This window comes from Triturus cristatus, chromosome 7, assembly GCF_964204655.1.
Source record: "Triturus cristatus chromosome 7, aTriCri1.1, whole genome shotgun sequence".
NCBI lineage: Eukaryota > Metazoa > Chordata > Amphibia > Caudata > Salamandridae > Triturus > Triturus cristatus.
In genome coordinates this window covers 441,095,712-441,108,508 of record NC_140590.1, presented here as the reverse complement: position 1 = coordinate 441,108,508, position 12,797 = coordinate 441,095,712, and positions in this window count along the sequence as shown.

Below are 12,797 nucleotides of genomic sequence, written 5' to 3'. Positions count from 1 at the left end.
ACTTTTGTAATAAATATAGAATGTTAGCAATCTAGTTGTTCATTAGGATACTGTTGAGAGGCAGAGGCCAGGGGCACGGACTCTGAAAATTGAAGGCAGGTAGGAGGGTGCTAAGGCAACAATTTAACCACACTGAGCAGGCAGGAAGGGCCGTGGAAGCACAACAGACTATGGAGGGCAGTGGAAAGGGGGGCAGGGGCAACAAACCAACAATACAGGACTTGCAAGAGAGGTGAAATCACCTTAGAACAATTCCTAAAATGAGTATGGTACCATCAACAAATGATTTATAATGTAACTAAAGTCTTAAAACCTTCTATTAACTGCAATGCTTTTTAATGAGGTGCTATCATGTATATTGGTCCCAAGATGGCTGCCAACACTTCTTGGATGAAGTGCTGACAGCCAATCAGATCTCAGGATGAGATGTGTGGTTAGGCTCCGCCCACATATATATATGCTTTTAAATGCTATTTTCTCAGGAAATACTGAACAGATTTACACCAGACCTGCAAAAGGCACTTCCTTGACCTTATGGCTACCTCTCTGCCAAATTTTAAGTAATTCTGTTCAGCCGTTCGGGTTGTAGCTGTGTCTAAAGGTCCTATGGAAAAATGCATGGGGAAAACGCGTTTTGGGACCCCCCTTTTTTCTCGGCCCCTGCTTGACGAATCCCCCCGAGACTTTCAGGGTAGGAGCGGAGCGTAGCGCCCCACCTATTTTTAAAATTTCGCGAGGATTCGTCGACCGGCGCCAAAGTTATTCCAAATAGAATGTTGCGGATTTCCTATGGAAACAGGGTCCTAACTATAACTACCTACTGGCGACCGCCAGTAGGTAATATATATATATATATATATATATATACATATATATATATATATATATATCTCAAAGCTCCCATGTCCCGTGTTCGAGACACTCTGCACTCTCGGGGTTCCTTCAACTTTCATCCAGCGAGGACACGTTTCGGCATTCTGCCTTCTTCTGCTCGCATTAAGGGAATGAAACAGCATGGTAGCGTCAGTACTTAAACTGCTAGATAGTTTCTTATTGGATGCAGTGGCTGAAAGGAAGAACGGGATTGGCTGCTCATCTGCCAATGTCTTTCTCACTTTCTGCTGTTATTGCGAGGTCCATAGTTCGGGAGTATTTCTTAAAAGTTATTGCAGTTCTGATGGCAAATGACTGTCTTGCGTATTAAGCCCAATGGCGCTCCCAAAGTGTCAGTTGTATACCTCTCCCTTCGCCACTGCTTGATTTAAAGGGTACCTCACTCGTTGTAATGTTGATCCTGGTTGGGGAGCCCCTCGTCAAACCTTGGGCTTAGAGACACTCTGCGCAAGGGTCGGCTTATATCCTGTCCCTATCAGACTATATGTCTGGCGACCTTGTCGATGCTGGTGCCTCAGATGCCCATAGGCGGTGCACCACGCTAAAAAAATAAACGCTCTACTTTCCACCTCTGGCGTGTTCTGCACTCTGATATCAATGACTTACTCAACTCTTACTCGCTTAGCCTAGACACCAACAAGATTCCTACGGGGCTTATTCAAGCCATTTACACTAACCTGACCAGAGACACCCCTCAACCTTAGAGTCATAAACAATGAGAACCTCTTGAGAGTGAACATCATACAGACTCCTCCCCCATACACCGGCTCAACTTAATTGCGTACTACTCAACTGCAGGTCAGCCAGCAAACACGCCTTTGATATCTTTGACCTCATCCAACACAACGATATAGACATCATCATCCTCACTGAAACTTGGCTTAATCCCTCTTCCATTCCTATCCTACCCATGACATAATTCATCTAGACAGCTTTGAAACTTGGAGGTTGCTTAGCCTGTATACATCGGAGCACTCTTGCGGTCTCCCTCTCGGAGTCTTCTACGTCATCATCATGCGAATACCTTTGTCTCAACATCTCTAGTAACAACTGCCCGGTGTGCAAATTACACACAATCTCTCACCCCCCTGGGGAAAACCTGCCCTTCATTGAACAATTAATGGAAATCATCTCTGGCAATGTCAATTCCTTTCTGTCCCACATCTACCTCAGTGATTTCAACCTTCACTGGTCTAACCCTAAAGACCAAGCAGTAACATGCTTCAAATCTTTCTTGAGTGATCACGAGCTGATTCAACATTGTGACCGGCCAACTCATAATAAAGGAGAAACGCTGGACCTCATCATCACCAAAGAACACACGATCACAATGGATACCATCACCCCTTGCGACTGGTCTGACCATCACAGTATCTTCTTCCATATTCACGTGTGTGTAAATGTATTGGTCGATTAATTAAAATCATTACAATCAATAGCAACCACACATACACAACGAGAATAAAACAACAATATAGCATCAAAATCACATAGAGCATGGGAATAATTGACCAATTCCTATTATTGGCGTCTACTGCGTTAAATTTGCATAAAAACAACGTTTAGAAAATCATTATGTACACTAAGTAAAGGAAACTTGACACAGTTGACTTAGCAGAAATAGAGGACATTGGGTAGTAAGGTGCATTTGTGGTAACAATTCTTAATTGCTATGATTTAAAATATACTTTATATAACACTAAAATTGTGTGTTATCAATATACTCGGCAATAGACAAGAACAACAAAAAGTAAGGTGCATTTGTGCTAACATTGCAAATGTAATATCCCGACTATAATTTATGCAACTTTCTTTCTTATTTTTATTCTAGGCGTATTTTGATTGACTGGTGGTAATAATATAAAATATACAATACATTGTCCTAAAATTATATATTGTAAATATACTTGACAGATACTATAGCAATTTAATAATTGACTACTTAGTTTTCATTTCATAATTACAACCACCTCAATAATATTTATCCCTATATCATAATGCCGATTCTTCACAGGATAATAGTTTCTTTTCAGCTGTTTAAATAAACTTAACAAATCAAGAAATCATTTGAGGCGAAGCGACAGTAAGGCATGTGATGATAGCATTTCTGCAAGTTCTTACCCCCAATTAATTAAAACGGATCATAAGATGAGTTTCCGCTTGTCTAGCAATTGGGGACACAGAGTTACAATATGTACTAATGTTTCATCACATGAACCATACAGACTACATAATTTAGAGGACCACTTTTTTTCCCATTTTGGAAATCCATCTTTAGTTGGGTATCTCCCAAACCGTACTAGCATAAATTTATTCTTAAATAACAGTTTTAAATGAGTCAACAAATACGGTTGTGGTTTCAAATTGCTAAAAGAGTTGGCAACTGACCATGAGTGATTTTTTTCCTAAACTCATCGTTATCAGTTATAGTTGACAGTAGATTAACTGATTGATTTATTGTTTATTTTAAAACAGATTTACTGCTAATTTCATCTTCTAGATTTGGGCATTCGAATTTAAGTAAACACTCATTTAAAAATGAACGCCAACTACTTGCATACTTACTCCTCAGTATCTCATGCCAGCACTGACTTGTGAGAGAACGTTCTTCTGAACGTGATAATGACAATAACGTTTTTAAGTAAGTAGATTGCCGTGCCAAGGTTGGTCTTTTCAGACCAAATTCTAACCTTACATTGGCACAGGCTGTGTATCTGGGAATCCTAAAAACTGATTTATATACTTTTATTTGGATGTCGTCAAGGATTTTTCATCATTGCCTCGAAAAATTATCGAGCCGTAATCCAAAGATGGAATCAATTTGGTTTTCATTAGCTTCAAGAGGTGCTCGTGATTTGGGCATGATAACTTATCTCTTAGCTTTCTAAAAGCAAATGATAAGGATGTTGCCTTTGCCTCAAGATTACTAAAATGCTGCCTAAACGACATGTTACCGTCAAATGTAATTCCTAAATATTTGTACGATTTTACCGATTCAATAGATAACCCATTGATGTTCCATACTTTCATATCTGATTTTCTTCCTCCTATAGTCATTATTTTTGTTTTTTTAGCATTTATTTTGAGACCATTCAGGGTAATATATTGATTAAAAGAATCAACTATTCTTCTTAGACCTATAGCTGAATGACTCAATAAAATAGTATCGTCAGCATATTGCAAATATTTGATATCTTTAGCTAGTTTAGTTGGGGAGTGGGCATTAACATCTTTAAAATGGGTAGGGAGGTCAGACATAAAAAGACAAGGGGCTAAAACACAGCCTTGTTTTAGACCTGTATTTGTTTCTAACCGGCGAGTTGTGCTTCTACCATCGCCGACATTAATCTGGACCCAAGTGTCAGTATATAAAAGCTTAATCATATCTAAAAGGTGTTTGGAGACCACCACAATTCATAAGCTTGGCCCATAATAGGTTTCATGGTACCGCGTCAAAGGCGGCTTTTAAATCAATAAAACATATATTCAACTTCGGTTTCCTATATTTGGCCCTATCGGCCAATAAAGACACTAAGATCAAGTTCGTATTTGGCGATTCACCCCTTCTGAAGCCAGTTTGAAAAATCTGGATTAGATTTTTCTTCAATGCCCATGCTTCCAATTCTTCAAGAGATTCAACTCGCAAATATTTTTGCTTCTACATCCGTTAGGGCAATCAGACGATAGTTAGACGGATTGTCTTGGGGCCGCTTTTGTATATTGGCTGTAGAATGCTTCCTTGCCAAAACTCAGGGACAGTTCCCGATTTACGAACCTCATTAATTAAATATGTTAAAATCTCAGGCCAGTGATTTAGATTTTCCTTAAATAGGGAGTTAGGAATTCCATTTGGTTCCGGTGCTCCATTTGATCTTATCCTGCTTATTGCCTTTTTAACCCGCAATCCCGGCCAAGGCTCGTTGTCTTGAATGCTGTGAGGATTGAAGGCTTCGAAGCCTGAACCATCATCCTTTGATTTTTCTCATTCGTTACATTGCCCATAGTAAAATCTCCTGTATTCATTGCTTCGCGATGAGTTTATTCTTTGACAAACGCCATTAAGATTAGAGTGACCAACCGAAGGAGCAACATAAATATTATAGATAAAAGATGCCCAACTTGATTCTTCAATATTAGCATTGGTCCCTCTATTATTGCCAAGTTCGAAATTATTAATAATGCCCCAAAATTTCTTTGAATCTCTTATTTTACATGAATGATGCAATTTGGTCCAGATTCCTTCAAAGTACACTTGTTTAGCTTTCCATATTTCATTCTTATATCGTTTTCTTTGCCTTAGCAATTCTTGTGATTCAAAAAATGTAAGTGATCCTTTCATTTTTCTACTAAATGCCCTAGTTGTTCTATTAAGGTTTCTTTTCATATTCACATGGAGTTGTCTCTGAGAAAGGCTCAACCAAGGAAATCGAAGATTTGAAAAAGGGACCTCAAGTATATCAACACAGCCGATCTTGCAAAGCAATGTAAATCTGCCTCCTCCTCCCAAGCTGACATGTCTATGGCTCATGTACTCACTGATTTCTACAACTCTACCATCTCAAGCATCATGGATTTCATTGCACCACTCCAACAAAAAAATGACTCAACAAAAATAACCAAACCATGGTTCAACGGCAACCTAAACTCGGAACGTCGCAACCTAAGGGCAATCGAACGAAACTGGAGATCCAATCCATCCTCGGACCAGCTAAAAATCCTTAGATCAGTAAGAAGCTCCTATAACAAACAATTCAAGAGAGCTAAGGTGGACTATTTCAGATCCCAACTCAATCAAGCCGCAAATCACCCCAAAAACATTTTGAACTGGTTAAACAACAGTCGGTTGAAGCACCAAACTGCTCTGACTCTGAAGTCAGCCCTCCCTCATGTGATGATTTGGCTACCTTCTTGGCTATTTTTGAGAAATCAAGGCTCTTCAATATTGATTTGGAGACTAGGTGGGCTCTACTGCTATCCAATGGAACTGCGCCCCCACCAGACTTATTAGACAAGATCGAACCGATGAGCATGGGCATCAAGAACAATGCCTTCTGGGACACCTTTAACCCCCTCAGTGAAAGAGACATTAAAAAGGTTCTTCAGAGTATTAATCCATCAGATCACTTCAGTGACCCACTGCCACCTTCCATCTTCAAAGAGATCAAAGATGTCATCTCTCCCATCTGGACAAAGATTGTCAACGTGTCTTTGTCACAAGGAACAATCCCAGAGTGTCGTAAAGCAGCTCAGGTAACACCTATTCTAAAAAAAACTATCGCAGACAGCGCTAACCTTAACAACTTCTGCCCTATCTCTCGCCAAACTCCTAGAAAAATGTGACCAATCGCAACTCTGTGCTCACATTGAAAATTCCCATCTCTTGGACCAACATCAATCTGGTTTTCGCAGTGGGCACAGCACCGAATCGGCTCTCACTCACATTATGGATGACATTTTAAAAATGCTTGACCAAAATGAATCGTGCCTCCTTATCCTCCTGGACCTCTCCTCTGTGTTTGACACTGTTAATCACGACAACCTCCTATTAATTCTGGAGCACAGGATGGGCCTATCTGGTCCGGTGTTGCAATGGTTTTCGTCCTTCCTCCATCACAGATCCAAAAGAGTGAAGGCAAACCACTCTCTCTCCCAGCCATCACCAGTATCCATTGGGGTCCCCCAAGGGAACGCCCTATCTCTCATACTCTTCAACCTGTTCTTAGAACCATTAGCTAATGCTCTAAATTCCATAGAAATTATTTTCCATATGTATGCGGATGGCACCCATCTTTATCTGAAAGTCTCCTCCCCCAACAACATCATTTCACTCAACACTACCCTATTGACTACTCAAAACTGGTTACCTGAGAACCACCTCCTGCTCAACACTTCCAAAACAGAATTATTTCTCATTTCTCCTCCGAATTACACTCCTAAGTTAGACCTCTGGAGGAACCACCTCACTGCCTTCAACTTCTCCCCCTCATTATTGACTCAGCTAAATCCCTCGGAATCACCCTGGACAAGCACTTGAACATGAAGACTCATATTAGCAATGTTTAAAAGGGAGCCAACCACCTGATGAGGACACTCAGGACTCTCAAACCGTTCCTCCCACAAGCTGACTTCAAGCAAGTGCTCCAAGTACTGGTTTTGCCGAGGCTAGACTATGGCAGTGCTACACTCTGTGGTCTCCCCAAATATACCTTAGCACCACTGAGGGTCTCATTGAATGCGGCGGCCAGATTGGTCACGGGTACCAAATGAAATGCGCACAACTCCCCAGTCTTAAAATCACTAAACTGGCTACCCTACAAAGCAAGAATACAGCTAAAGATTGCATGCTTATCATACAAAGCCCTCCATTTCAAAACCCCCAGTTATCTAGCGCAAAAGCTGGAACTATCCGGAGGGGGTAGACCTTCTAAGAGTGCTAACTCCCTCCTCCTGAAACCTCAGATCTTTTGCAAAAGGAGAACATGTCACCTAGCTTTCTCCAGCGCTGCACCGAAGATCTGGAACTATCTCCCACCACAAATATGGAGAATCTCCTCCAAGGTTGCTTTCATAGTGGAAGTAAAAAGATTCCTTATGAACAAGTTCTTACCTTTATAGGGTGCTGAATTGTTCTGCTCTAAGGCATTGGACTTTAAGCCCTGCGTTTGATGTTATTCTTGTTTTTTTCCTTCTCGAATCATTTGCTCCCCTCCTATTTCGATATGTACCAGTTATTATCTTACTCTTTGTCGACCCCTTACATTTGTATCCGTTCTTGTTCAGTGACTTCTATTTTTATATGTGCTCTGTTTGGTATCCCGATTTGACACATGTACTGCAACTTTTACCTTCCCCTCCCTCCAATTGTAAAGCGCTCTGATATCCCTCGGGATCATGTTTGCGCTATATAAAACTTTATAAATAAATAAATAAATAATAACATTGCAATCTTGTTTTCCAATAAAGTGACCAAGATCTATGAAAACTTTCCAAACTCTTTAAGGAAAGAAGGCACAGGTAGGAGGAGTGAACAATCAGGTGACCTGATTGGCCTCCCTATCCCTTATATAGCCGAAATAAGTACTATCTTCTCACCTATCAAATCAGGCTGCCCCCTCAATCCAGCCCAGAATTCTATAGTTGGGGGTCACCGTGATTGCCACCCTCCTACAAGAGCTTTTAAGGCTGTCCATCAAGTCTGGCACTGTACCCAAACATTGGAAGCATTGGAAGCAAGGGTCTCTCCATAGACCCTTCCAAAATAGATAATCTGAGAACCAATATCCCTCCTTCCATTCAGGGCAAAAATATTAGAGAAAGCATGTCAATAACAGCCTGACTAGTTTCCTAGAACCCAATGAGCTGTTAGACCCTACACAATCTGGTTTTAGGGCAACATACTCTACGGAGTCTGCCCTACTGATATCAGAGGAAACTCTGAGACAGAACGCAGACAGGGGCCAGACTGCGGCCCTGCTTCTACTCGACCTGAGTGCAGCCTTCAACACGGTGTTGCATGACATATTGATCAAAAGGCTTCAGGATTCTGAAAATATAGATAAGGCCCTGGAATGGTTCAGTTGCTTCCTACGGTGATGTCTCCTTTCAAGTTACAGTCAGATCCTGTGTTTCGGACAGGTTCCACTCCACTAACGGGGTCCCTTAGGGCTCCATATTGAGCACTACCTTATTTAATGTGTATATGAAACCCCTGGCAGATATATTTAAAAGTCACAATGTACAAGTGGTGTTGTATGCTGACGACACCCAATTAATAGTGAATCTGTCTGATTCCACTTCCGTCACGGCCGAAAGATTTAGGGCCTGTCTATCTGACGTTGCTTCTTGGATGACAAAAACTGTTTAAAATTAAATGGCAACTAAATGAAGAGTCTGATGGTTGGAAGAACACCCTAAATATGGACATCAGCCTGGTGGCCAGTGTCCCTGGGGGAACCCCCAGTCCCTAAACAAAAGGTCAAGAACCTGGGAGTAGTCTTTGACTCAAAACCTACTTTTGAAGACCAAATAAGAAAAACAGCAGTAAAATGTTTTTGCACCTGAAAGACACTGATCTAATTCCCACCAGATCTCGGAAAACCATAGTTCATGCACTCATTACCTCCCAATTGCACTACGGCAATGTACTTTACTTATGCGCCTCTAATGGGAATCTTAGATTGTTGCATCAAGTTCAAAACGCGGCAGCTAGACTGATTCCTAATCTCCCCAAAAGTTCTTCAGCTGCTAGCTCTCTCAAATAGCTACACTGTCTTCCAGTGTCTAAAAGAATCAGCTTTAAAACCCTATGAATTTGCCCTCACATTCTAAAGAAACAAGGTCCTAGCTATCTTTACTCACTGGTTCAAACCTATGTCCCTATTCGGACCTAAAAACCTCGGACGCAAATCTGGCAACTATACCCGAGATCAGGAAGGCGAGAATGGGAGCTAAATCTTTTGCCTATATAGCGACTAAATTATGGAACTCCCTTCCCCGAGTCCTTGGAGATTCCAAAACTGACTTTAGGAAGAAGCAGAAAAACATGTCTGTTTAGCAATCACGTTCAATTTTAACTAGGTCCACAGTCTGTCCCCTTATCTTCTTTCTATTGTTTTCTCTCCTCTAGTTGATGGTCCAGCGTGGGAACACACTGCTGTGGTGTAACCAAGCGCTTTACAAATGATCTGATTAATAATATGTATACACATATATATATATATACATATATATATATATATATATTTATTCACTGAAAAAACCATAGGTTTCACACACGTTATAGTTAGGAATTAGCATTTTAAAAACCTTGCAAATTCACTTAAAAAACCATAGGTTTCACACATGTTATAGTTAGCTGGACATTTCACTCATGAAAAACCAATGAAATTCCCCCGTTATAGTTAGTGCAGGCAACTATAACTCACGCGACCGCAATCCTCTGCTGATGATATTACATCACTGTATTTAGTCACTTATTCACCCATGTCTTCTTCCATTAATCTTTAGCTATACATATATTACAAATATTTATTTTTCAGAAAGACACATATGTCATCAGCAGAGGATTGCGGTCGCGTGAGTTATAGTTGCCTGCACTAACTATAACGGGGGAATTTCATTGGTTTTTCACGAGTGAAATGTCCAGCTAACTATAATATGTGTGAAACCTATGGATTTTTAAGTGAATTTGCAAGGTTTTTAAAATGCTAATTCCTAACTATAACGTGTGTGAAACCTATGGTTTTTTCAGTGAATTTGTACGGTTTTTTAAATGCTAAGTTATTAATATATATATATTTTTTTTAAGTTTTACAGTGCGCGCACCGTGCGCGCACGTTGCGCATCGCGCGCCATGCGCGCGCGGTGGGCACGCGGTGCGCTTCGCGCACCTCGCGCCACTTTACGCAGTTCGGACCCGGTGCGCAACGTTCGCGGAATTTTTTTCATTTCCACCGTGCGCGCACGTTGCGCGCACTCCGCGATTTTTCGTGAAAAAAATTACAACTCTTTTTGGACCCTTGGGGGTCCTTCTGGGACCCCCTGACAAATGCTAGGGGGTCAGGAACTGTCCAGCCTGCCCCCTTTTCACGTTCTCAACCTTTGTTTTTCACCCCCTCAGAGTGCGAGAGACAAAATGGCGGCCGACACTTCCTGGTTTCGACCGATTCGAATGTTTACTAAGATCTAACAACCAATCAGAATTGCGCTCGCACACGGCAGGGTGCGCGCACCCAGCGTGCACGGTGCGCGCGTATAGATATATATATGCTTTTAAATGCTATTTTCTCAGGAAATACTGAACAGATTTACACCAGACCTGCAAAAGGCACTTCTTTGACCTTATGGCTACCTCTCTGCCAAATTTCACGTAATTCTGTTCAGGCGTTCGGGCTGTAGCTGCGACTAAAGTCCCTATGGAAAAATCCATGGGGAAAACGCGTTTTGGGACCCCCCCTTTTTCTCGGCCCCCGCTTGACGAATCCCCCCGAGACTTTCAGGGAAGGAGCGGAGCGGAGCGCCCCATTAGTTTTGAAAATTTCGCGAGGATTCGTCAACCGGCGCCAAAGTTATTCAAAATAGAATTTTGAAATTTCCTATGGAAACTCGGTCCTAACTATAACTATCTACTGGCGACCGCCAGTAGATAATCTATATATATATATATATATATATATATATATATATATATATGTATATATATATATATATATATATATATATATATATATATATTCAGTGAAAAAACAGAGGTTAAAGTAACATAGTTGGGTGAATTTGTCAGTGACAACGTTAACATGTTGAAGTTAAAAAAACACAGAAATTCACCAGTTATAGTTAGCAGAGCTAACTCTAACTTGCGCCCTCGCCATGCACTGCATATGACCTCACCCATGACATCACTCATGGCATGTTCTGTAACATTATAGTTAGAACCTAGTTTCTATTGGAAGAGCATTTTTGACTTGCTTATAATTTAGGTACCATCTGATGAATCTTCACGAAACTTTTCAAAGAAAGTGCCCTCCTTATTCTATGGTGCATGGAAAGTGTCGGGGTGATCCGTCAAGCAGGGGCTGAGAAAATGGGTGTTAGATTCCGGGTTCTCTGGTTGGCACAGGTAGGTACTTGTGACAAGCAGGGAACCTTTCCTCTAGTCAGGGTAAGGGGTTACACTACTAAAACAACCCCTGCTCACCCTCTAGGTAGCTTGGCGCGAGCAAACAAGGCTTATCTCAGAGCGTTATAGGTTAAGCATTTGTGAACACATACAGTAACCAAGTGACAACACTACAGATGGACACCACACAGGTTTTTATATTAAAAATAAGGATTCTGTATATAGAGTTACCACAAGACCATTAAACGACACAAATACACAAATACACAATACGGTTACTTTAGTTGGTAGAAGTTTGCTTAGTTCTCTTAAGTTCTTAAATGCGACACTTTAAGTCAATGTACCTTAGATGCGACACGCAGGGCAACGAAAGTGTTGCAACCATGCTGATGCGATGAAGTTCTTGGTGCAAAAGAAATAAAGACGGGATCTTCCAGATGCCTTACACTTCTCCGATGTTGCGAGAAGACTCGACTCGATGCGTCAGCTACAGCGGCGTCACCCTTGACGAGATGCGACGACAGCGGCCTTGGCAGCGGCACTCTTCTCCGACGTTTGCGAGATGCTTCCGCTCGATGCAAAGCTGCAGCGGCGACACCCCTTTGCGTGATGCGACGACAGCAGCTTCGACGGCGGCACGCTTCTCCATGGATGCGAGGCGCTTTTCTTGATGCGGTGCAATGCATCAGCTACGATGGCTGCGATGGCGACACTCTTCTTCGGCATTGCGGGACACTTCCGGATTGATGCGAGACGCTTCCGCTCGATGCGATACTGCAGTGGCGACACTCTCTGCGAGATGCGACAGCAACAGCTCCGACGGCGGCACGCTTCTCCTCCTTGCATCGCGCTCCCAGCTCCTTGCGACACGCAGTCCCTCAGAAGGCCCAACAACAGCAGCAGGCACTTCAAAAGAACTCTGGGGAGCTGGGGGATGAAGTCCACTGGTCCTGGGACTTCATTCAGGGGGCAAGCTCAGCACAAGCCCTTGGAGATCTTCTTGAAGCACAAGTTGAAATAAAGTCTTTGTAGTCTTTCTCATCTCCTTCAGCAGCAAGGCAACCACTGCAGGCCAATCCCCCAGGTCAGGGACAGTACTCCTCCTTACAGCTTTTCCAGTTCCTTCTCCTCTGGCAAAGGTTCTTCTTATTTAAGCCGGATCTAATTTCTTGGGAGCAGGGTCCCAATACTTATACCCCTAATTCCTTTGTTCCTCTGGGGTAAAGGGGCCTTTGCCCAGTCCAAACCAGTTCTTGAGCACTCTGTTGACATGACTCTGCCTTTC